This window comes from Athene cunicularia (genome assembly GCF_003259725.1).
Source record: "Athene cunicularia isolate RWA chromosome 3 unlocalized genomic scaffold, athCun1 chr3_part1, whole genome shotgun sequence".
Lineage (NCBI taxonomy): Eukaryota > Metazoa > Chordata > Aves > Strigiformes > Strigidae > Athene > Athene cunicularia.
In genome coordinates this window covers 15,973,046-15,983,949 of record NW_020799097.1, presented here as the reverse complement: position 1 = coordinate 15,983,949, position 10,904 = coordinate 15,973,046, and positions in this window count along the sequence as shown.

Below are 10,904 nucleotides of genomic sequence, written 5' to 3'. Positions count from 1 at the left end.
CCCGCCGGCAGTAGCCCTGCGCGCCCTGCTGAGCGCGGGAACGCGGCTGCGGGAGGCCCGAGGCCCCCGGCCGCAAGCGGTGCTTTTGGCACATGGTGGAGGATGGAAAAGCCGAGCGCGGGTTCCCGGAGCGTCGTCCCCGGGCTGTCAGTGGGCGTTTGTCCCCCCAGAGCCATCCCGGTTGCGCAGCACTCGCAGCTCCCGTGGTTCAGGTGTCGGCGCTGGCTGCTGCCCACGGCCGTGCTGCCCCTGCCTCCATCCCTGCCTGCTGAGGACGTTACCTAAAACACCTAACACTGAGCATCTTTTTTTTTTTTTTCCTTTGCTTTTACTTTGACGCTGGTATCTGTTTCCCCTGTAAGGTTATTTTGTTGCCCTGTGTGCTGGCTTGTGTGAAAAATGAGCTTTAGGGAAAGCTGTAACCAGGTATAAATTCCATGCTTCTTTTAACCCAGTTCTGGTTTAGCCCTGCAACAACTGCACTTTCTGTCCTTACTGGGTCAGGCACTTTCTGCCCCTGTCTTTAGAAAGTTCAAGACTTACCCCACGGTAGATGCAATCCCACAGGGACTGTCTCTGTCCTGTCACTGTACATGGGAGCTCTGAAGGATGGGGCTGCCCTTGCCATGCTGAAAAGGGGATTTTCACACCCTGACAGCTCAGGGCATTTGTAAGAAAGGCAGGAAAGCTTTCTGCAGCCCACACTGCAGGATGGAGCTCAGGGTGCTCCTGCTCCCCACCTCCAAATCACTGGTGGCTATTTTAATTAAGATACTATGGCTTTCTGAAGGTAGAGATGTTTGGCCAGCCCCTGCCCTTCTGCAGAGGGAAAACCCTCAACCCTTCATGGAGAAAGGTGTTGGGAGCAGGACCCTCTGTCATGGAGGTGCTGAAAAGGCTGTGCCCACAGACCTCAGAGGTCCCGTCCTTCCACCGCTCCCACCGAGCCCAGTTGGAAACCCTACGATATTTCAGGCAGAAGCGGATCAATGGGATGTCCTTGCCCCACTGTCAGGCCCTGGCTGCTGGAGCTGGGTCGGTGGAGGGGGGTGTGTGTGTTAAAGGCTGGCGCTGCGCAAGAATCCCTTGAAGGAGTAAAATAAAGGAAAACACCAAGATCAAGCAGATAAGAAACAAAAGGCTAGTTGGGCCACAGCCAAAAGTAATGTCTGAGGACAGAGCTGGCTTTGGTTAAAATAATTAAATGGAAGAAGGTACAAAAGCTCCTAAAAGATTTTTTAAAAATATTTTTAGTGTGTGTATATGTGGCCACACACAGGGGCATGAATTGGGGAAGGTTTTCTAAATAACATCAAGCGGGCAGTGAGGAAAACTGTCCCTATGTGTAGCATCCACATCATCTGGTCCCCTGGACGCTACCTTCCCTTGACAGCTATTCCAGTCACTGCGTGAGCGTTGCCTGTGCTAACTCATCAAAATCCCAGAGAAGTTTCACACCACCTCCCCTGACAGTTAATGGAGCAAATAATGGGGCTATCAAGCCTCTAGATTTGTCTCCATGTGCAGCAGAAGCAAATCACTGAGCTGGCAGAAAAGTGAGGGCTGAGGCTGGTATGGGGACAGTGGCCATCACCCGGCTCCAGCACTCCATGGTGATCCTGGTACCAGTTGTTATTCCCCCTTTGCCTTCTACCCTCTGGCTGGGTCTGGAGGAGGGTCCATGGCTCCATTCCCACCGGGGTCCGGGTTGACTGACCCTGGGGCAGCTGGCAGCTGGGGCAGGAGCACAGCTGCTGGTGGGTAGGCACCACTCAGATATGGATGTGAGACAACACGGAGCTGTACCTGAGCCTGGAGAGAGAAAGCTGGACTGCTCCGAGGGAAAGAGGCCGCAAGAATAACCATGAAGAGCAATTATCTGAGGAACTGAAACATTCATCAGCTCATTGCAGATGATTCATAATGATGTTGTATCAACTCCTCAAAAGGATGGGATTACCAGAATGGTTTATCTCCAAGCTTTTGTCTCTGGAGGCTCCTTGGGAGCTGCTGGTGGCAAGGACTGGCTCTGAGGAGCACAAGGTTTGCAGGAGGTGTCCCAGTACAGGGAGGGAAGGGGTCTGGACCTGGGTCTCCATGCCAGAGGACAGCCACAGACAGCCTTCAGGGACATCAGGGGAGAGCAAGGAGGCACATCCTTCTCTGCTCATTTTCTGGATAGTGCCCTGAGGGTCTGGCCAAGCTTCTCTGAAGAGCTGCACAAGTCCACTGGTGACAGGAGCAGAGCAGATCCTGGGTCTTAAGAGCTGGGAGATGCTCCTGCAGCTTCTTGCAAGTCACCACCAGTCTCAAACTACCTTACATGAAGCAGTTGCATGGGCCAAAAATGTTTTCCAGAAGAGGGCACTGGAAAAGCATTTGTTGGCAGGAGACTGTGGCCACATCTTCCTGATGTTTCCCCTCCTTGCTTTCTCTCCAAGCAGGGCCCTTTGCTGCCTTGGTGGGACAGGGGATGTGGAGGATTTCTGGCTGCCCCGTAGCTGTCAGTGTCTCCTATGTCTCACAGCAGCAGCAACCTGGTGGTCCCTGGTCCTGCTGAGTGATGGATCTGGCTGGCTCTTGCAGACCCCTGAATTTGGGAGGAGCTGGAGCCATGCCCGGCCAGGCGGTGAGAGCTGCCCAAGCAGGAGAGGGACAAGCTCCCTGGCCAGCACCATCACAGCAACTAGAGGAAACCTCGAGGTAACTCCTGACATTTCTCAACTGCTTTTTCCGCTCTGAGTCTATCCAGGGGCTTTGCACTTCTTAAGAAATTAAGCCTTCTGACAGCTCGTGGAGGGAAGTATTATAAATAGTACCTCCACTTTACAGATGAAAAAGTGGTGCAGAGGGAGATTCAGTGATTTACCCAGGATTGTGGAGAGTAAAATCCAGACTGCGGTGTGCTGAGCTGTGGACCTGTGCAAGGTGGAGATCCTCTGCAGGCTGTGGGGTGCATGGCACATGAATGGGAGACTACTGTGGGGCTACCTCCAGCTCTCTTGGGGCAGCAGCTCCTCACTCCCTTTCAGTTTGTTGGACATTTCACGGAGAAAAAAAAAGATATAAAATGTCCCTGTTATTCAAAAAAGACCAATAGAGGAAACAATATATTTCAAGGATATATTTTTTTCCTCTTTTATTACACATTTTTCTAGGCCTTTGAATGCAGTTTCTTGCCACTCAGTGCTGCAAATGTGACATTGCATGTTTTTGAGTCAGAGCACCAAACCAAAATAGCTCCTCACAGTGACAAAACCAAAGGATATGGAGTGACTAAAAACCTTGTGGAAGTGACTGGAATGCTTTGCTTTGCAGCTCAACTGCAGAGATGCTTACAGTTCTGTTTTCTAACTTGCCTTTTTTAGGAGAAAGTAGCCCCACTATGTTCAAAACAAGTCATTCACAGACACATACCATGAGGTGAAGCACATAACTCTGACATTACAGCACCTGTTTTGTGTCTGAGTCTTTTCCAGTCCTTCACATTTGCAGATTTGAGATAAAAAAGGAAATTGAAAGAAGTCAGTGCTCTCATATGCATGTTGTTAAATAAAGTTGATACAGGAAGGTCTCTGAGTGTCATCATCCTCTGTATGAGCTCAGCATCTACCAGAGGTGAGCCAGATCATAAGATTTGGCTCTAGCATTTGTTATATTTAATACACGGATTTCTATAGGCAACATATAATGATACAAGGGTGGTTTAAAATACTTTGCATTTTAATAGACTCCTCATCTCATCTTGCTCTCAACGAAGACAATGTCAAAATTCTCTGAGTCAGGAAGAGTGAGAAGAGCTCTTGCAAACCCTTGTTCCTTAGCTTGAAAAGCAGAGGCCAGCCTGTACTGTGGGATCAATGGGGAGGAAACCATGGAAGTGACAGACTGACTTTCTGTGTGCAACCAGCGGAGTGCTGTTCACACCAGAAAGTGGGGAGGCAATGGCTAGTCCTGCTAGCACAGCACCACACTGTTCAGCCTGTAGACTGCATCTCTCTCATGCAGAGGACTGTTTTAGTGTTTTCTTCCATGATGAAGACATCGCTGGGACCAAAGGGCACTGCTGTCACACGTAATTCACAGTCAGCTTCTAAGCCCGCCACAGGCAAGACTTTGATTTTCTCTAGAAGCAGCCGGAAAGTTTGCATGGGCTTCAGGTTTTGAGTGAGGAAGCATTTGGTGCTTGTAAGCATACCAAGTATCACATCATATGATGAGCACTGATGATGCTGGTGCTGGATCTGACCCCTGTATGCATCTTGTTTGTCACACACTGCAATGGCCACTCAGAGAGAAGAATGTTGTTTGACAAGGAGAGCAACAGCACGACCTGAAATATGCCGCAATTTGCAGAAATTAACACCATGGATATAAATCCTACGATCTCTCCTATGGATCAGATCTTCACTGACTTTTACTGTCTTCAGATAGACATGTGACAGGAACATGTAGGACATCTTTTTATCTTACGGAAATGCAAAATATAAGAAACTCATTAGAAGTCAGCATGGTTTCCTGGGGTTTATGGCAACATTAGACTTCAGTTATCCTCTCCAGTAGGAGAAACTGATCATGTGAAGAGTTGAAGTGAATATACTGGATCAAATACGTGTCAGGGCCCAGAATATTTGGAGGAAAGAGACAAGTGTAAAATTTACAAGATTATAAATTCTGGATATGTTAAACATGAAAACTATTCATTCTCTTCTGTGATAATACTAGGTATATATCATGTAGCAGATGACTTCCCAGACTAACTGAGAACTTCTGAAGGTTCCATGTCAAGGGACAGGAATAATACAGTATCTGGATCCCATCTTTTGTTCCTGGAAAGGCTTTTATGCAGCAGAAATCTTTTGAGACTACACAACAAATCATAAAAGACTTCTAAAAGGTAGTGTGTTGGTTCCTTCCCTTTAATTCATCTTCAGGTGTATGTAAGAGTTGCAATCTTACCTACACAATACCCACTGCAAGCAGCCATGAAGCAACACCTCACAGATGAAAGCCTCACATTTTGGATTATGACTACAGTTTAATTCAGGATTAGTTTAATTTGGTGAAGAGCAGTTTAAGAGGTGACTAGCTGAAGGGTAGCTACAAAGATGGTGCAAAAGTCTTCTCGCTATTGCCAGACACTGCAGTGAGGAGCAATGGCCATAAATAGTGGCATTGTAGGTTCAGGTTGGACAACAGGAGGAGCTTCCTCTCCAGGAGAGTAGTGCAGCCCCCAAAGACAGAGGTGGGGTAGCCATCCTTGGAGATTTTCAAGCTTAAACTAGAAAAAGCCATGGCTGACCTGGTCTGGTCCTGGTAATAGTCCTGCTTTGAGTGAGAGGTTGGACAGGAGATCTTTCCAGCTGGCACTTCTGGCTCTGCATTCTGCATTCAGGTAGGCCCATTGGTGATGCAAACAAACCTCACAACATTTTTCTGACCCAATCCATTAAAGGTGTGAGTAGAGGTGTCTGTGTGCCAGGGACATGGCAAGGAAGGCATGGAGGGATGTCGTGATGGAAGGTGAGTGACCACTTCTCCCAAGAACCTTCTTCCCAGCTGTTGGACAGTCACCGTGTTGGATCAGTTCTTCAGACAAGGATGTTGAGCAGGATGGTCAGACGCCCTTGCAGGGAGGGGATGGAGAGCATGGTGCTCCAAGCCTGTGCAAAGGGAAAGGAAAAGCAGAGAGCTCTCTTTGGGAGGGGGATGCAGGACCGCCAGGCTTGTGCAATGAGTGCCCCAAACCCTGTATTCCTCATTTATTTGCAAAAGTGTACAGGGGGAAGGGCCAAACAGGCACATCTTGTGTGTCAGGAATGCCATTCAGCTGTGCTGATGGGATCCTATATCCATTCAGAGACACCAGCAAGTTGCAGCTGAGCTAGGCTTTTACATCCCTTCTTCTCTAGCAGGTAAAATAAACCTCTGAAAACCTGAGCTTTGTGAGCATCAAAATTCAGATCCAGATTTTGTCATCTGCTCAGTCCTTTCATTAGCAGAATGGACGTAACTACTGGCAGCAGCAGCAGTTTTATGGAGTGAGACGAAAAGTTATGTGTCTCAATGTGACGCCCGGAGGCACACAATGGTCTTTTTATTTCCCAAACACATTGAATCCTGCAATTGTCCCATAGATGTGACTTGCCTGAAGTCAAGGGGAGCTCTGTGCATGGAGCATTAGAGCAAAAGGAAGGATCAGGCCCTCAGAGGTATATTTTCATCATAATGTTTGAAGATTTACGTGTATAACTACGCAACTCAGGGTGAGACTGTGCCTCTAAGGCAAAACATATGAGCTCATATAAAGAATTTATCATTATAATAACAATTTGCATTTCTATAGAACCTTTGATCTTAGGATCTCAAAGTGCTTAACAAACACAAATTAATTAATCCTCACAACTCTCCTGCAAGGTAGACATGTATTATGGAGAGACGCTAGCAGCTAGCTTTCCATTATAAGTCTCATTTTAACTACCTGCTAACTTTGCCAAAACTAAACCAATACACACAAAAATTTCACAAGCATGATCTTGTCCTTGGGTAGGATCTTTTTAGAAATTGTGGGGCAAATAGGATAAGATAGTTTAAGATAAGTAGGTTAAATGGGGAGACCAGGAATATATCCCTGAATGAACTAATGCACATACTCCATTAGTCCAGAGGGGAGGGAAATGCAGAATTTGGGATAGACGCTTGCTTCTCCATAATTTGCCAGCATGGAGATTCCAAGGTGGTAAATGGTTATTAATTATCCAGTGTGTTATTTATTAAATTGGTGAGCTTGATGAGTGGAGGAGGTGGCCTGCTTTTCTAAATGGAAGGGTCCTTCTCCAGGAGCTAACTGCACTTGGCCCCAATTATGAAGAGGAAATTGCCGAGAGCTACTTATTACCTCCTTTGGAGAGTTACTCTTTAAAACCTTTGGGAAAAGGCTGGGTGATCAGACCCAGCAATGGTCTGGCATCATGGGTAGAATAACACCTTTAAAGAGAAGCTGCCAAAGACAGCCAGAGAGCCAGCGTCTGGCAGTGCGCCTGCACAAGGGATGGAGAGCAAGAACAAATTCTTCCTTTGCACGCCAGTAAAAAAAAAAAAAATAGAAAAACCAGACCGGGAAAAACCACCTCTGACTACACAGAACTGCTCAGACCTGGGGCCCGGGCGTGGAGGAGAAAGCAGGAGTCTTTCCTGTTCCCTTTCTCCTGAAACAGGAGGACAGGGTGTAGGTGGACAGTGGGGCGGAGGCTTGTCCCTTGGCTGTGGATTGGGGTTAGCAGTTTGCTCCGGCAGGTTTACACTGATAGCAAATTGCTGCCACTCCCAGGAGGAAGGAGGAGGACAGGGGATTATGACTCAGGTGTTTTTAGGGTGGTACAGCCTCCAGGGATGCTTCCTCAGCTGGGGGAGCCCATGTCCCATGCTCGCCCCAGGGTCCTGCTTAGCACCTGCCCCCACGGAGGCAGTTGGTGCAGGGCTGTGCCTTGCACTGCTTATCAGCTGCTCACTTTAGCCTCGCCTTTGGGTGCATGGGAATGACTTGGACCCCAGAGCAAAGGATGGAGCCCATGACACTCCGTGTCACTCGCCTTGTACCCCTGCAATGCTGCAGTCTTTGGCCAGGATGCGGCATGTTGGCCCGCCACACACCACTGCCTGGCTTAGCAGGTGCTGTGTTTTGGTGACTCTTCTTAAGCTGTGCTTAAAAAAAATAAAGCAAAGTCCAAAAATAACTCAGAAAGGTTTTGTAAAATCTGTCATGAGCTGGTCATTGGAGCATTTTTCAAAGATATGTGATCAGTATATAGAGCAGATAGTGCCTGCAGTGTTGAAAACATTGGATATAGAGCCATCAAGGAGATCCAGTGAGAACTGGCTATTAAAAAAGGGGATTTTACCCAAAATGGAGGACCAGAGAGACTCTGATCCCATCATACAGTCCTTCAGACACAGACAAAAGGAAGAATCCCCTTTGTGAAAGCCATCCAAGCCTAAACACCTAAGAAGGGAGGAGAGAGGTGGAAAAGAAAGTATGGTCTGCCTTTCGTAGGCAGGTGGGTCCTGGAGGCCCAGGCAAACCTGAAACACTGCCTGTGGCCACACAGGCAGCCTGCAGTGAAGCTGGTGGCAGTGTCTGCTGCCAGAGCAAAGCCTAAATGCCAAGCCAGGGTCAGCCTGAAGCATCCTGAAATGGCACTGTCTCCCTTTCACCACTGATCACTTCTACAGATCAAGCGATTGATAAGAAAAAGAGCTCTGGAGGTGCTCAGGTAGGAATTATTTATGACTAAGTACAATAGATGAATGGCTTTGCAGCAGGACATAGTCCAATGCCAGGACTTGGGTGTAATCATGCCATGCAGTCAAACCCTTGAGTGTTTTCTTCTATTAATTGTGATCAGGTGACCTTGTCCTTACGTGGGTAGGTAACATTTGGCCTTTGTTTTCATTGCATTCATAGCTATGCAACAGGTATAGAATGTGGCCCCTTGTTATCAGCCTTGTCACAGTGCTGTTATCAAGGGAGACCAGAAGCACACTGCAAGACCAAAGTATTTTGCAGGCTTCTAAGGAATGAAGACCTTGATTCCTCTGCTCTTCCCCAGGTCAAATTGTACCTTCCTCTTCAGACAATCTTTTGGGTTTCAATGGGATGACAAAGTAAGCTGAATAAGAGTGCTACTATTTGGTCATAATGATTTTAAAACATGTCCTTCAGCAGCTACTTAGCTTTTCACATGCATATTCTCTTTCATACAAAAGGGCATGGAGTAGACAAAAAACACAATAAAAATTACATGTGGGGGTTATTCTCTACTCGTCCTTCTGGTCAGTATCACAGTGCTCTGCAAAGCTAAACACATCTGCAAGGGACCCATGTCTACAGCCCCGGGCAGTGGCCTTCAGTGGGCACTGTTGTTAATAAGTGCTTTGTATACAGCCTCAAACATAGGGTGGCAGAGCAGGAGAAATGCTTTGAGTTTTGATCTATGAGCACTAACTTATTGAAGCAACAAGTATGGGAGGATTAATCAGTATAAGCATCTTTGTATTGTTATACTGCAGTTATGTAGTTGCTGTTATTTTCTTGAGTCCTTCCATGGGTGACAGTGAAACCCCTCAAATTGATTACTGGGATATGATAAAGCCTTGGATTTGTCTCCAATTATTTCTTTAAATTGAGACCATTCTGTTCTAGTTTTCTTCCTTTTTCTGATCTGTTAGATGAAAACTTTTTGAACAATGCTGATTGATATCTTGGCACACAGGTCTGCCCTGATCCCTGAAGCTCTCTTTTCCACGAAGAGCGTCACCCCAGAACAGCTCACATGCTCAGTCCCTATTTCCAGCCCTGAGCTTCCTAGTCCCTGCTGACGATTGGATCCACCTTGCCTGTTTCAGGGCTTCAGTGAGATGCTGTGTTGTTGTAATTTTAAGTGCCTGATCCCAGGAGAGGTGTCCCTATTTTCCTTCAGATCTGGTACGCTCACTGAAGAGACAGAAGAGAGAGCCCCAGGCTGCCTGACAAGGTGCTCCCCTCTCTCTGCTGACCACAGAAATGTCTCTGCGTAAATCCGGCACCTTCCTTGGGAGTCTGAGGAACCAACACAAAAAGTTAAGAGCTTCTCCTCATGCTGTTGGCACACTAGCGGTGTCCACTGATATGCATGGCGGCTGGAGGGCATACTTGCAAAAGAGGACACAGAGATCTGAAGCCTGAGGGAAAGGAACCCACATCTCCTGAGACCTTTCTCATCACCAGGCAATGTTTGTCCTCAGTGACAATATTCGGCCTTTTCTACTGAAGCCAAGAGTTATGGGACCAATAAGGGAACCCAGGAACATGCCTGCTGCCCATGGCTAGAGCATCCAGCTGGAAGGGATGAAAGTCAGCTGCATGATCTGCCCCTTTTAAGTGTGACCATTATTAGAATAAAAACAATTTCAGGAGAAGGCACAATAATCTCAGGATAATTCAGATTGGAAGGGACCACAGGAGTCATCTAATCCAACCTCCTACTCATAGTAGGGTGAGCTATGGGGTCATAACAGTTGCTAGATGCTTAGGGATTCCCTGTCCCCAGATGATGAGTGTCCTAATCACAAGGCTATAGAGTCAGGCTTTCACCATCCTGCTTTCCCTGCTCTCATGCCTGGTTGTTCAGTGACAGCCTCAGTTGTCAGCTTGGTGTTCCCAGGTGAGACAGATACCCATGGTGTTGATATCACGATCTTAGCACAGCATAAAACCCTCCTTCACAACTTCTGCTCCACTCAGCCCATGTTCAGAAGGAGGACACTACACTGTCACTACCCATCTGACTTCTGTGGAGTCTCCAAAATTAACTCAGCTTGAATTAAGGTGCTCTGCACAGATCAGGACTTTTACAGCAGTTGAGAAGGGACAGACCTCTGGACTGGACATGGGCATCCAGAGAGCTGTCAGGCCAAGCACAGCCTGAAAGGGTCATGAATTTATCTGTACATAGAGTTATTCAGTCCAGAAGCCAGTGCAGACAGGATTGCTGGCTGCAAAGCAAGTGGGTTTCATAACCCAAGTCCCAACTTTGGAGACATCTCATTAAGGTGGATGCCATTCAGTGTGCATAAATGCACAGCAGATTCAGACTCCTCTCTGTGGGTGGGTAGTGAGACTCTTTTGTGTGTTTTACACATGCCTACATTAACGTTTGTATTAACATTAGTAGCAGAATTAGATGAGTAACTCCATTATTTTGTCTATTATAAGCATCATATTTCTTAAACATTTCCCGTGTGGACGTCACGGTATTTAAAAAATACTTGTGATCATTTTTTCCAGGAGAACTGAAGTGTAATGAGGGTGCAGGAGGGAAAATCATACCAGAAGCACACAGGGAAAGCCACCATACTGGGTTGGC